General features: G+C 47.7%; 2 non-coding genes and 1 pseudogene across 2 annotated transcripts; all 3 read left to right on the forward strand.

The window, feature by feature from the left end:
• The first annotated feature begins 5,896 nt into the window (after nt 1–5,896).
• On the forward strand, nt 5,897–7,712 carry LOC120847153. Its single transcript, XR_005717230.1, has one exon. It is a non-coding gene; the product is annotated as a small subunit ribosomal RNA (ribosomal RNA).
• Nucleotides 7,713–8,145: 433 nt separating this feature from the next.
• LOC120847140 lies at nt 8,146–8,298 on the forward strand. The gene has a single exon (XR_005717218.1). It is a non-coding gene; the product is annotated as a 5.8S ribosomal RNA (ribosomal RNA).
• A 688-nt stretch (nt 8,299–8,986) lies between these two features.
• Nucleotides 8,987–13,475, forward strand: LOC120847309 (annotated as a pseudogene).
• Nucleotides 13,476–14,793: the final 1,318 nt, after the last annotated feature.

The following is a 14,793-nucleotide window of genomic DNA, read 5'->3' on the forward strand; positions in this document are numbered from 1 at the left end:
CGCTTTCCAACGCGTTAAGATTCTGGAGTGCAAACTTGTAAGAAACCTTTGCAACCGTGAGTAGTATGCAGTCGGCGCTGCTTGCACGCGATGTATTTTCGACGCGTTTTGTCCGTCTTATTGCCCGCGTGCGTTGGCGTACCTGGTTTCTGAAAGTGTGCGCGTCTCCCACGTGCATCTTAAACCATGCGTGGTCATTGCATGTTTTCGCTTGAGGAGATATCCATTTCCACCAGTGAGTAGTGTTCATTCGCCGCCGCTTCATCGCGATGTGCTTTTGACGTCTTTTTGCTTCTCTGTGCCGCCCGCCCTCCGTGCTTTCCGAAGGTGAGCGCATGGTTTCGCTTTGCAGTGCGCGCTCTGCAGCGTGGTGTTGTGGCGTGGTTCCGGTGAAAGTGCCTGTGGGTGACCTCGCGTGCGTCCGTAATTCCCTGCCTTCGGCCTACTCAGCGTGGACGTCATATCTGTCCTGTGACCTGCTGCTCAGTGCTCAGTGCTCAGTGCTGTGCTTGTGCAAGGCCTCTGGTGTGGGTGCCGTGTCCTACGTATCGCCCAACTAGGTTCTACTTGTGCCCCTTATTAATTCATTAATATGTGTCGTGTGTGTGTGTGCTCTTTGAGCAGTTTCCGTTCTTGTGCCGTCCGTCCAGTGAAAGGATTTTTTTATTTTTTTTTATTAAGTTACGGCGCTTGTTTTCGTGCAGCTCTACGTGGTCGTGTCCTCGTACGCAGTGGTGTGTTTGTGGAAAGTCTCTCGTTGTGTTGTGTTGTGCAGTGCAGTGCAGTGCAGTGCAGTGCAGTGCTGTGCGTGCGCCAAAGCCTCTGGATAAAAGAAAAAAAAATTATATATATATATAAATACACATTTTTTTCTAATTTTTTTTTAAATTAATTTTACATGTGGTAAGTATGCATGACTTATACCATCCTTTGTATTGATTTATTTGGGTCGTGTCTTTTTTTTCCACATTATTAGCCTTCTTGTTCTCCTCCTCCTCCTCCTCCTCCTGCTTATCATTATTGTAGAAATGTTTTCCTTTTTCTTTTTTTCCTCTTTCTTTCTAAGCTTTTAGTTTCCACCAGAGTGTCGAACCGAATTTTTTATTGGTTTGCTTCGATTTGCGGGAGCACAAAAGTAATGTAGGACATTAAAATAGCACAACAAATAGAAGAACAAGAGGTATACAGGACAGGTGCTGATGTTGAACTAGTTTCATTCAGGAAAAGTGAACATGTATATACACACGACAGGCAAAGCAGCACATATTCTTAAGGGTAGAAGATATTTGAGCTGGGATGCTGGTGTCTCCCAGCACGATCAAACCATCCGGGGCTATTGCCGCCTTCTCGGCTGCCCTCGGCACTTATCGTGAATAAAAGCTATATATGTATGTTTACTTTTCCTGGATAAAACTAGTTGAAATGGAGTGCCTGTCCTGTATACTCCTTGTCCTCGTCTTTTTTGCGCTATTTTATATATTTTACTAAGATGAACCAACAGCGTACCGTATTAAAAAGAAAAAGAAGCTAAAGTGATATTATATTTACCTGGTGCTTCTTTTCGTAATAGGCACTATTTCAAGAGTGCAAACGGGTATATTTCCATTCATTTGTAGGGTTCGCTTATTTTCAGGTGCCGAGAAATAAATTGCTTTATTTAAATTTGATGGAGCAGTAAATGACAAGCTACATACATATCTGTCTTTCCTTGTTTTTTTTTGTGTTATATTTTAGCCTGAATTTAAAAGTTATCAGTCTGTTGGGTCGCCTAAAATACAGGTGATTGGCATTTGAGGTTTTTTTTCTTTACAAGATAATGGTTGATTCAATTTAGCAAGTAAGCATCAATTGTGCTACTTTTTTTTTCTTCATCTTAAATAGAGCTAAGCAATCAACTCGACATGACGGCTACTTAATTTGTCGCTTTCTTACCGCCTGTTTTCCGAAACTGTGTGCTTTCTTTTCGTCGTCATCGACTTTGGGCTGCCGCTCCAAGTCCATAGAGCCTTTTTTTTTTTTTCAGCTATCCCTGCGTACACTCTTGTACTTCTATTCATCGTCAGACTAATAGACAGTTATATTTTCTTCCGTACAGTTCCAAGTTGGCGGGTCAGTTTCGGTTCGGCTGAAACTAACTCCTCGGTACGGTTTTTCGTTCGCTTCGGTTTTCGTTTCGACACTCTGGTCTTCACCGTGCATGGCACCCCCCCCCTTCCTTCCTTCCTTCCCTCCCTCCCTCCCTCCCTCCCTCCCTCCCTCCCTCCCTCCCTCTCTCCCCTCTTCTCCTCCCTGCAAGAAAACAAACTGTCGTTTCGAAATGTTTTCTTACTTGAACTGTGAAGGTTTTCAAGTGCATTTCTTTTCCTCCTTTATTGAGCGCACAATTCTAGAGTGGAACTTCCCTTCTGACATTGCAATAAAGTTTCCTGCACAAGGAAGAAAAACCTGCCATTTGACCTCCCTTGTGTGTGCAAAGTGTCAATGTTCCTATATTATGCTTGAACATGGTCTTTTTGTCTTCCTATTTGTCGCAGAAATCATGTATGTGTATGTATGTATGTATATATATATATATATATATATATATATATATATACCAATATCGCACTTTATGGATTAATCTTGCACGACCTGTGAAAACCACGTATCTCTGGCTTTCCTCACGTTCGATTTTCGAGCAATTTCTGAAGCTAGCTTGGGGAGATTGATTTCGCTCGCACACAATTCGAGGCGCGAGGACGGGCATGTACGAACGCCTACGTAGTCGGGACGGTAAACAAAACTTACACAAATTAAAATCCTGCGCAGATAATAAAAGAAAGAGCAACAAAAAAGTATGGGCGTCTTTCTTTACTAATTTCTTTTTTTTTTCTTTTTTAGGATTGTAAGCGGACGGGCTTCTTAAACGATACCAAAACGCGAGACACAATTTGACAAACGGGTCACGTCACACGAAAGAAAATCCCACATCCTCAAGCGTGTAAAAAATGCACGCAATATCTACAGTACTGGAATTGGAAGCGCTGCCAATCTCGTGTGCACTAGCCCAAATCGCGTTGCTCCCGCTCACGTCAAAGCGACACAGACCTCGTCGGAAAGGTACGCTTTCTGACGCGGTCAACCGGTAAAAACACTATATATTGTAAAATTCTGTACTTTGGACGTGATTAATTCAGACTGCTTTGCGGCTAACTAAGCGCGCGTTCCTTCCCAATGAAACGAAAGAGCGAGATTAGAAATAGAGGAAATAATTCCCGTGAAAAGAAAGAAATTCGTCTCTTATTGAGCTTGGCAGTAAAGCACGCGACATCTCCAGTATTCCGTTTGAAAGCGTTGTCCATGGCAAGTGCAGTAGTGTACAGTGTTCGGCTCTCGCCCAGTTGAAAGCGCCAGAAAGCCCGTGTCGCCTCGCGACACGGGTAACCGCTAGAAAACACGCACATTTTAAAGTCGCGTGATTTGCACTTGATTCCTCGGAAGTACTTTGTGGGAGACGAAGCGGGCGTTCTATGCCAAGGACACGGAAGAGAGAGATTAGAAATAGAGCGAACAATTCGCGTGAAAAGAATAATATTTGTCTCCTATCGAACTTGCCACAAAAGTAAGCGAGATTTCCAGTATTCCGTTTGAAAGCGCTGCCCGTCGCAAGTGCAGTAGTGTACAGTGTTCGGCTCTCGCCCAGTTGAAAGCGCCAGAAAGCCCGTGTCGCCTCGCGACACGGGTAACCGCTAGAAAACACGCACATTTTAAAGTCGCGTGTTTTGCACTTGATTCCTCGGAAGTACTTTGTGGGAGACGAAGCGGGCGTTCCATGCCAAGGACACGGAAGAGAGAGATTAGAAATAGAGCGAACTATTCGCGTGAAAAGAATAATATTTGTCTCCTATCAAACTTGCCACAAAAGTAAGCGAGATTTCCAGTATTCCGTTTGAAAGCGCTGCCCGTCGCAAGTGCAGTAGTGTACAGTGTTCGGCTCTCGCCCAGTTGAAAGCGCCAGAAAGCACGTGTCGCCTCGCGACACGGGTAACCGCTAGAAAACACGCACATTTTAAAGTCGCGTGTTTTGCACTTGATTCCTCGGAAGTACTTTGTTGGAGACGAAGCGGGCGTTCCATGCCAAGGACACGGAAGAGAGAGATTAGAAATAGAGCGAACAATTCGCGTGAAAAGAATAATATTTGTCTCCTATCAAACTTGCCACAAAAGTAAGCGAGATTTCCAGTATTCCGTTTGAAAGCGCTGCCCGTCGCAAGTGCAGTAGTGTACAGTGTTCGGCTCTCGCCCAGTTGAAAGCGCCAGAAAGCCCGTGTCGCCTCGCGACACGGGTAACCGCTAGAAAACACGCACATTTTAAAGTCGCGTGTTTTGCACTTGATTCCTCGGAAGTACTTTGTGGGAGACGAAGCGGGCGTTCCATGCCAAGGACACGGAAGAGAGAGATTAGAAATAGAGCGAACAATTCGCGTGAAAAGAATAATATTTGTCTCCTATCAAACTTGCCAGAAAAGTAAGCGAGATTTCCAGTATTCCGTTTGAAAGCGCTGCCCGTCGCAAGTGCAGTAGGGTAAATTGTTCGGCTCTCGCCCAGTTGAAAGCGCCAGAAAGCCCGTGTCGCAAAGCGACACGGGTAACCGCTAGAAAACACGCATCTTTTTCTTTTGTTAATCCCGTGCTTCTCACTTCGTTCCTTGAGAGGACTTTGTCGGAAACTAAGTGGCGGGGCCTTCCAAACGAAACCAATGGTAGAAACAATGAAGTGAGCAAAGAAGAGTAGTGTAAAGAAAGAAAATCGCCTATTATGAAGCCTGCCGTAAACACGCGCGATACCGCGAGCATTCGGATTAAAAGCAGTGACAATCTCACTTACTATAGCGCTCATTGTTCGGCTCTGACACAATTTAAAACGCATGAAACGCCCCGTGTAAATATTGGTTTACTTTGTAATAACAAAGTCGATAAACTTTCTGTTGACCATGTTAACATGCACTGAAAGTCGAAAAGAAGTAATCAGAGTCAAGCAGGGGTCAGCACGTTTTTAATAAAAAGCGAGAAATAATTTTTTTTATAGGGGTAGGATGTATGTATATATAGAGGCACAGAGGAAAAAAAGAACATTTATATATATATATATACACAAACATACATACATACATATATGTATATAAGGAGAGAGAGAGGGAAAAAAATAAGAAAGAAAGAAGGACAAATAAATGATACTGAATAGTGAGAGACAGTAAGTCAGTAAGTCAGTCAGTCAGTCACCGAAACTGATAACCACAAACTATGTACAGAATGCTCTTGAAGGATCTTCTTTATACTTATCGGTGCTATTATGTGGAGGTGGGGTCTGTCGAGCGTTCGATTGGTGCGAGCGGCGTCTGACGACGTCGCCGACGCCTTTCGTCGCCATCTCGGCCGCTGCCTCCGCCGCATGGTCGTTACAGCAAGGTACCTGCGATCTCTGGCGTCTGCCGTTGGGGTCGGTTCTTGGGTGCACCTGTGTCTTGAAAACGAATGCGAGAGGAGGGTGTTTCGGAGCGTCCGCGCTAACCGAACGGTGTGAAATGACGAGTGCGTTCTGACCGAAGGCCGGGGTGCGTCCTCGCGTCCTCACGGGACCTGAAAGCTCGGCAACGCTGCGAAGGCGTCGTCAATGATTTTTTTGGCGTACGACTTTCTGTTGCTACGACGAGAAAGAAATTTATGCGCTTCTTGCCGCGTCGGTACCGACCTCGGTCGGGGATATTCCGGCTGCGCGCTCGAACGTGCTTCATTTCTTCTTGGATTTGGAAGTAATTCCTAAGCGTTGTGTGTGTTTGCTGTTCGTAAGGGGCGCCTGACGGTGGCCCCGCGTCCGCGCGTTGGTAGGGTTTTGGGCGACCCACCACGAAAAGATTACCTGGTTGATCCTGCCAGTAGTCATATGCTTGTCTCAAAGATTAAGCCATGCATGTCTAAGTACATGCCGAAACAAGGCGAAACCGCGAATGGCTCATTAAATCAGTTATGGTTCCTTAGATCGTTTCTTCCTACTTGGATAACTGTGGCAATTCTAGAGCTAATACATGCAGTGAGCCCGAAGCCCCTCGGGGCGACGGGTGCTTTTATTAGACCAAGATCAATCGGGCTTCGGTCCGTTTTGTGTGGTGACTCTGGATAACTTTGTGCTGATCGCACGGCCACGAGCCGGCGACGTTTCTTTCAAGTGTCTGCCTTATCAACTGCCGATGGTAGGTTATGCGCCTACCATGGTTGTTACGGGTAACGGAGAATCAGGGTTCGATTCCGGAGAGGGAGCCTGAGAAATGGCTACCACATCCAAGGAAGGCAGCAGGCGCGCAAATTACCCACTCCCGGCACGGGGAGGTAGTGACGAAAAATAACAATACGGGACTCTTTTGAGGCCCCGTAATTGAAATGAGTACACTCTAAATCCTTTAACGAGGATCCATTGGAGGGCAAGTCTGGTGCCAGCAGCCGCGGTAATTCCAGCTCCAATAGCGTATACTAAAGTTGCTGCGGTTAAAAAGCTCGTAGTTGGATCTCAGTTACAGGCGGGAAGTGCGTGGACACCACGTTACGGCCCGTGCTGAACATCATGCCTGTCGTGGCTTGGTTCCCTTCATCAGGTGCCTTGCTTTGGCCGGCGCGTTTACTTTGAAAAAATTAGAGTGCTCAACGCAGGCGATTCGCCTGAATAACAGTGCATGGAATAATAGAACAAGATCCTGTTTCTGTTCTGTTGGTTTTTGGAATACAGGATAATGATTAAGAGGGACAGACGGGGGCATTCGTATTGCGGCGCTAGAGGTGAAATTCTTGGACCGTCGCAAGACGAACTACTGCGAAAGCATTTGCCAAGAATGTTTTCATTGATCAAGAACGAAAGTTAGAGGTTCGAAGGCGATCAGATACCGCCCTAGTTCTAACCATAAACGATGCCAACCAGCGATCCGCCTGAGTTACTCAAATGACTCGGCGGGCAGCTTCCGGGAAACCAAAGTATTTGGGTTCCGGGGGAAGTATGGTTGCAAAGCTGAAACTTAAAGGAATTGACGGAAGGGCACCACCAGGAGTGGAGCCTGCGGCTTAATTTGACTCAACACGGGAAAACTTACCCGGCCCGGACACTGGGAGGATTGACAGATTGAGAGCTCTTTCTTGATTCGGTGGATGGTGGTGCATGGCCGTTCTTAGTTGGTGGAGCGATTTGTCTGGTTAATTCCGATAACGAACGAGACTCTAGCCTATTAAATAGGTGCGTGGTTCTCTGCACCTTGCACCCTTCTTAGAGGGACAAGCGGCTCCTAGCCGCACGAAACAGAGCAATAACAGGTCTGTGATGCCCTTAGATGTCCGGGGCCGCACGCGCGCTACACTGAAGGAAGCAGCGTGTTTTTATCCCTGTCTGTAAAGACTGGGTAACCCGTGGAACCTCCTTCGTGATTGGGATAGGGGCTTGCAATTGTTCCCCTTGAACGAGGAATTCCCAGTAAGCGCGAGTCATAAGCTCGCGTTGATTACGTCCCTGCCCTTTGTACACACCGCCCGTCGCTACTACCGATTGAATGATTTAGTGAGGTCTTCGGACCGATACCCGGAGCGGCCTTTCGGTTGCGCCGGTGTGTTGGAAAGATGACCAAACTTGATCATTTAGAGGAAGTAAAAGTCGTAACAAGGTTTCCGTAGGTGAACCTGCGGAAGGATCATTACCGGATGTTATTTGGCATCGTTTTGTCTTCTTCCTCTTGTACGGGGAATGGACTCGATGTGCGAATTTATCTGGCGCCGATCCCGACCAAGCTTGGATGCCGTCGGGACGGCACAAAAAAAAAACAACTGTGGTTCGGATGTGCCTTTTTCTTTGGGTGGCCTCCGTTCCTTTTGATGATGCGCCCAGCGGGAGCCCTCTGCTGCCTCGATTGAGAGGAGATTTCAAGTGCACCGGGACAATCCGCGGGTTACAAAAGGCGCATCGCCCCCTTTTTCGTCTCTTCTCGAGGATCGCCCTTTTGTTTTGATTAACGAAGAGGCGTTTGAGAAGAAGCTTTTTTTTGCGCTTTCGAGATGGCATGAGGTGTGCCGGGCGCGAAAAAAAAACAACAACTTGTGTTTTGTCGTACTGATTGAAAAATCCAAAAACACGACTCTAAGCGGTGGATCACTCGGTTCTCGGGTCGATGAAGAACGGAGCCAGCTGCGAGACTTGGTGTGAATTGCAGGACACACTGAGCACTTACTCTTTGAACGCACATTGCGGCCTCGGGCTTTCCCGTGGCTTCGTCTGTGTGAGGGTCGGATCATATATCAAGAGAGGAGAATTTGTTTTCTACCTCGTTTTGACTGTGTCGGCTCGTGGGCAGCACGCAGTTTTATGCTTTCTTGCGTTGCGTTTTCTTTGAGCAAATGCGCGAGTGGTGCGATTGCACGCGTGCGCTTAACCAGTCCTCCTCCTCCTACGAGTTTTTATCGAACACTGCATGGAAAAACGAAACTCGATGGATACCGTTTGTGGAAAATCCCGTACCAAAAAAATCTTTCGCACGTTGAACGGCGCTGTGACGTCGGTGCGTTAGAAACGGAGATTTGAAACGGTTTCTTTTCGATCGATTCTGTTTTCTTTGGCGTGGATGTTGTTCGAGTGGAAAAACCGTGGGACGGAGTTTGCGTTGGCGCGTTGAAACGCGGCGTCGGCAAATGTAAATCTCGTGGCGTTGATTTGCACAAAAAAAAAGAAAAACGCTTCTGGGAGGAAAGTTTTTTGCGTCGTAGCCTTCCGTCAGTCTAAGACCTTCGCGTCCCCGATGAATACTGGAGCCATCCAGTAGGGGAATGCCGTTGGATTGCGCGCTTTCTTTTTTGTCGAATCGAAAGCGATGCAAAGCGTGTGTACAACAACTGTTAGTTCGCCATCCTTTTGTGTTTTTGACATGTGGTAAGGAGGCGAAGTTTTTGTTGGAAAGCGCACAAAATAAAAAAAGATTGTCGACCTCACATCAGGCGTGACAACCCGCTGAATTTAAGCATATCACTAAGCGGAGGAAAAGAAACCAACAGGGATTCCCTTAGTAGCGGCGAGCGAAACGGGACCTAGCCCAGCACCGAATCCCTCGTCCTTGCCGGCGATCGGGAAATGTGGTGTATGGGAGGTAACGTTCCCGAGAGTTTTGCGGTGGTGCAAGTCCCCCTGACAGGGGCTTGACCCAGAGTGGGTGCCAGGCCCGTCTCCGCCACTGCTCTCTCGGGATGGAACCTCCCGTGAGTCGGGTTGCTTGAGAGTGCAGCCCTAATTGGGTGGTAAACTCCATCTAAGGCTAAATACGTCCGAGAGACCGATAGTTCACAAGTATCGTGAGGGAAAGTTGAAAAGAACTTTGAAGAGAGAGTTCAAGAGTACGTGAAACCGCTTAGAGTAAAACGGGTGGGCCCTCGAAGCTCGAGGGCGGTGGGATTCAATTTCGCTGTGACGTGGAGCGGTGTCAGCGTCTTGGTTTACGGGCTCTCCTTGTGGGGGCCCGTTCCGGCTGCCCGCGCGGTGCCGCGCACTCCGGAACGCATTTTCCACCTTCGGTAGGACGCCGCGACGGGCACGGGTAACCCTTTCAAGAACGACTTTGAGTCCGGCCGCTGGAGGTGACCGGCGACGGCCCTTGTTTGGCTGTCGTGGGAGTTATACCTGGCCGGTAATCGAGTACGTCACCCTGCCCAGGCCTCATGGGCTACTCCCTTCGGGGAGGCCCGAAACGATGCCCTCCGGAATGCGGAGCGGGAAACCCGGCTGGGTCAACGGGTCGCCTGCCTTACGCCAGGTATTCGCCTGACGTTCGGTGTTTGGGGCTCGGAACCGGCGAGGCGGGTTCTTTCCGCGGAGGGTCGTCATGGTTGGCGGCGAGTAGGTCGGTAACCCACCCGACCCGTCTTGAAACACGGACCAAGGAGTCTAACATGTGCGCGAGTCAATGGGTCCCTCAAAACCCAGAGGCGCAATGAAACGTGAAGGCGCGGCCTCGTGCCGTGCCGAGTTGCGATCCCGGGCCGCCCAGGGGTCCGATGAAGGGAGCAGCAACGGCCCGCCCCACACGCTCACGTCGTGGGGGCGGCGCTAGAGCGCACACGTTGGCACCCGAAAGATGGTGAACTATGCCCGGGCAGGACGAGGCCAGAGGAAACTCTGGTGGAGGTCCGAAGCGCTTCTGACGTGCAAATCGATCGTCCGACCCAGGTATAGGGGCGAAAGACTAATCGAACCATCTAGTAGCTGGTTCCCTCCGAAGTTTCCCTCAGGATAGCTGGCGCTTGTTGCCGAGACCAGTCACACCTGGTAAAGCGAATGATTAGAGGCATTGGGGTCGAAACGACCTCAACCTATTCTCAAACTTTCAATGGGTGTGTCGGAGGCCTTCTGGTCTGAGGCCTCCGGAAGCGATGAGAGTGCCAAGTGGGCCACTTTTGGTAAGCAGAACTGGCGCTGTGGGATGAACCAAACGCCGGGGTAAGGCGCCCGATGCGGGACGCTCATGAGATCCCATGAAGGGTGTTGGTTGCTTAAGACAGCAGGACGGTGGCCATGGAAGTCGGAACCCGCTAAGGAGTGTGTAACAACTCACCTGCCGAAGCAACTAGCCCCGAAAATGGATGGCGCTCTAGTGTCGAGCCTATCCCCGGCCGCTGCCGGCAGATGCACGCAAACAAGGGGGTGCTAAGCTGCAGCGAGTAGGAGGGCCGCTGCGGTGAGCGTTGAAGGTGTCGGGCGTAAGCCCGCCTGGAGCCGCCGCTGGTGCAGATCTTGGTGGTAGTAGCAAATACTCAAGTGAGAACCTTGAGGACTGAAGTGGAGAAGGGTTCCATGTGAACAGCAGTTGAACATGGGTCAGTCGGTCCTAAGGGAAAGGAGAAGTTCTTTCCGAAGCGGGAGCACTTTTTTGCAGTGGAGAGAGCCCCGCAGTGACCGAAAGGGAATCGGGTTAATAATCCCGAACCCGGACACGGAGATTGGTCCTTCGGGGCCCAGTGCGGTAACGCAAACCAGCTCGGAGACGCCGATGCGAGCCCCGGGAAGAGTTTTCTTTTCTCTGTAAGGAGATCGAGTCCCTGGAATGGGTTCGCCCCGAGATAGGGATGGTGGCTCCGTAGAGCAGTGCGGTTCTTGCGCTGTCCGGTGCGCTCGCGTCGGCCCTTGAAAATCCGAGTGAGGGAGTGTGATTTTCGTGCCGGACCGTACCCACATCCGCAGCAGGTCTCCAAGGTGAACAGCCTCTAGTCGATGGACCAATGTAGGTAAGGGAAGTCGGCAAAACGGATCCGTAACCTTGGGATAAGGATTGGCTCTGAGGACTGAGCCGGTCGGGCTGGGGACCTGAAGCAGGAACGGCACTGCACCGGGACTGGGCGGGGCTCGCCGTTCACGCGGCGCGGCCAAGCCCGGACCAGCGTCGGGACCTTCCTGTGGAAAGCCTCAGCTGCGCGGCGTCTGAGGGCTTCGTGCCCAAAGTGCTTTGCTTCGGCCGGCAAAAAAAACAGTCAACTCAGAACTGGCACGGACCGGGGGAATCCGACTGTCTAATTAAAACAAAGCATTGCGATGGCCGCTGGTCGGTGTTGACGCAATGTGATTTCTGCCCAGTGCTCTGAATGTCAACGTGAAGAGATTCATCAAAGCGCGGGTAAACGGCGGGAGTAACTATGACTCTCTTGTCTATGACTCTTGCGGGAGTAACTATGACTCTTGCAACCCTCTCTCTGTCTCTGATTGCAGAGACAGAGAGAGGGTTGCAGTACCTGTTGGACAGTTTTGGTGTCTTCTTGGAGGAGAGAGGATTCGAAATTAATTTCTCTAAGTCTTCAACTCTGAGTTTGATTGGTGATGGGAAGAATAAAAGGGCGAAAATAGTCCCAATGTGTTTTTCGGCACAAGGTAATGCACTGCCAACTTTGGGGGTCTCTGACACCTGGGCCTACCTTGGGGTTATTTTTGACACTGATGGGAACGTTAATTGTTCGGATGTTGATCTGGCAAAATTATTACATAATTTAGGAAAGGCCCCGCTTAAGCCACAACAAAAACTGAATATTTTAACTTTTTACCTCATTCCTCGTCTTATCTACCAATTGGTTGTGTGTGCCAGATCTAGGGTCTTCCTGAGGAAGATTGACAGGAAAATTCGAGCCGCGGTCAGAGACTTCCTCCACCTTCCGCTCGATACTCCAATAGCTTTCTTTTATGCAACAGTTGACGATGGGGGGCTGGGAGTTCACTGTATGGAAACTATGATACCCCGCGTCCGATACAGCCGACTACTTGCTGTTGAGGCAAAGGAAGATTGTATGCTGGAAAATTTGGTAGCTTCGAGGGCGTGGGTGGAGATGGTTGAAAAAGCCAGAAAGGCGATGCAATTTAATGGTATTTTTCTGGAGACTAAAATTCAGGTTCGGGACTATTGGAGGAATGTTTTGTTAAAGATGGTGGATGGTCAAGGACTACGGGAGGCGAGATTGGCTGTTAGGGCAACATGGGTGCGGGACCCTCCTAGATACCTTTCCGGTAGGGAGTACGTGGATTTGATTAAACTCAGAATACACGCGCTCCCGACGAAGTCTAGGTGTGCTAGGGGGCGAGCCAAGGACTTAAGATGTCGTGCAGGGTGTGTCGTTAATGAAATGCACACCCACGTGATACAAATATGCCCTCGAACTTACTCTGCACGGCTCAAAAGGCATAATGAGGTCGTTGCATGGTTTAGGCGGAAGGCAGAAAGAGAATCTTTCATTTCTACGGAAGAGCCTCGTGTTAAAGTCGGTGACGAAATTCTAAAGCCTGATTTAGTTTTAGTTAAAGACAGGAGGGCACTAGTTGTCGATGCCCAGGTGGTGGGGGAGTACAAACCCTTAAACTCTTTAGATGCAGACAAAATACGAAAATATTCGAAACCTGCATTTATTGATAAAGTAAAAGAAACCTTTGAGGTTTCACGTGTTGATGTCTACGCAATCACAACCTCAGAACGTGGTATAGTTAGTTCTAATTCGGCAAACTTTTTGAACTCGGTCGGAGTATCTAAGAGGGAGGTCGCCTACCTTGGCCAGTTGGTGGCCAGAGGTACGCTTAAATGCTTTTACCACTTTATGCGTGGTACCCAACGTGGTTTTTAAACTTACGACGATACGAACTTCGATATTTTTTTTTCTCTCATGTTGACTTGCAATTGTTTAACGATGCATACGTGTGGATGTAAAAACTTTTTGCGCGAAAGTGTTTATCTTGTGTGCCCGCCCGTAAGGGGCGTCTGCCATGCCGGCATTTTTAAGGTTTAAGCTTTCCCTGAAAAAAGCGAATGTATTGATCAGTGTGTCAATAAACAAGACTAGCCAAATGCCTCGTCATCTAATTAGTGACGCGCATGAATGGATTAACGAGATTCCCACTGTCCCGCATGGTGGCGGGGGTGATCTCCAGGGGAGCCGAGGGATATAAAAGTGATCACTGATCGGCGGGGCTGGATGGTTCATGGTTGCCATTCAGTGACCGTCGGACCCGCTGTGAGACGCACTCATGTCTTAGTAGCGGAGCCGGACAGTGAGTCGAGCAAGTGGGTACTTTTAGTACCACTGGTTTTCCCGGGCCGTTCCACTGGCTGTACAATACAATAGTTGGTTTCATTTATAACCCCTTAATTCCAATTGGCTTTTTCCTGAAATTTTCACTTGATCACATGATGCTATTCATTTTTATTGGAATTGGGTTAAGCCTGCGGTGCGAAAGCGGGAGCGGGCAGGGGACAAGTTTTTTCTTAAATTTTTTACAAGAGCCCCGACTCAAAATCTGTCCCTACTGGGGCAGTGGGAATCTCGTTAATCCATTCATGCGCGTCACTAATTAGATGACGAGGCATTTGGTTACTGCCATATTCTCAAAATAACACATCTTTTAATGTCGTTATTTTGACCTTTAAAACCACTATTTCCCTAATTATCCTTGTACCCACCTTACATCAGTACATTATTGATAGAAATGACAAAATAATAAATATAGCTAAAAAAAAAAAAATTTTTTTTCTAAATTATATATTTTTAGCTTATCGTAATAAATACTCCACCGAAAGTAACCACTCAAACACTAGCATAATCTGTTTTCACACACATCGCTAATTTTATTTCTCTACATTCGCACCATGTAAATAGCTGTACATAACCAATACGGACTTCACATAATAATTATTTCCTACTAACAAAGCATCGATTTCAAAATTATTCAAATTGTTTTGTGGCGCAATCTAGACAATATTCTACACTATAGTTACCCCACAACTTGACATCACACACCATTATAATTGTATATTTGTATTGTCTTATTCTCTCTCTATATACAGATATTTAGATCCTTTCTTTTTGCATTTATTTATTAGCGTTAACACTGATTCACCAATTATAACTATAAAACCACTTCTTATCTAGAAACACTCTCAATCAAAAATCAATTCACTTTACAAAACAAGCGAGAGCCTGGCGGTCCGGATATTCCGGTCACTGGGCTTGAATAAGGCTTTCTCAAAACATATTACTTAAAACTTTTTCAAAATTTCATTAGTGATAAAATTATTTGACCAAACCATTTTTCGATTAGCTTTAAGCTGACAATTACCAATAGCTATAAACGAACAAAGCAGGTGAACACATGAGCAGGTATATTTATGAATAAACATATTAATAGATTTACTAACTTATTTTACTTCTCATTTTTTACAGCTTACAATAAACCACAAGTTAAAGAAAACACCTCAAGCCAGAAGAAACAGA

Source organism: Ixodes scapularis, unplaced genomic scaffold (assembly GCF_016920785.2).
Source record: "Ixodes scapularis isolate PalLabHiFi unplaced genomic scaffold, ASM1692078v2 ptg001158l_1___fragment_3__unscaffolded, whole genome shotgun sequence".
NCBI classification, from domain to species: domain Eukaryota; kingdom Metazoa; phylum Arthropoda; class Arachnida; order Ixodida; family Ixodidae; genus Ixodes; species Ixodes scapularis.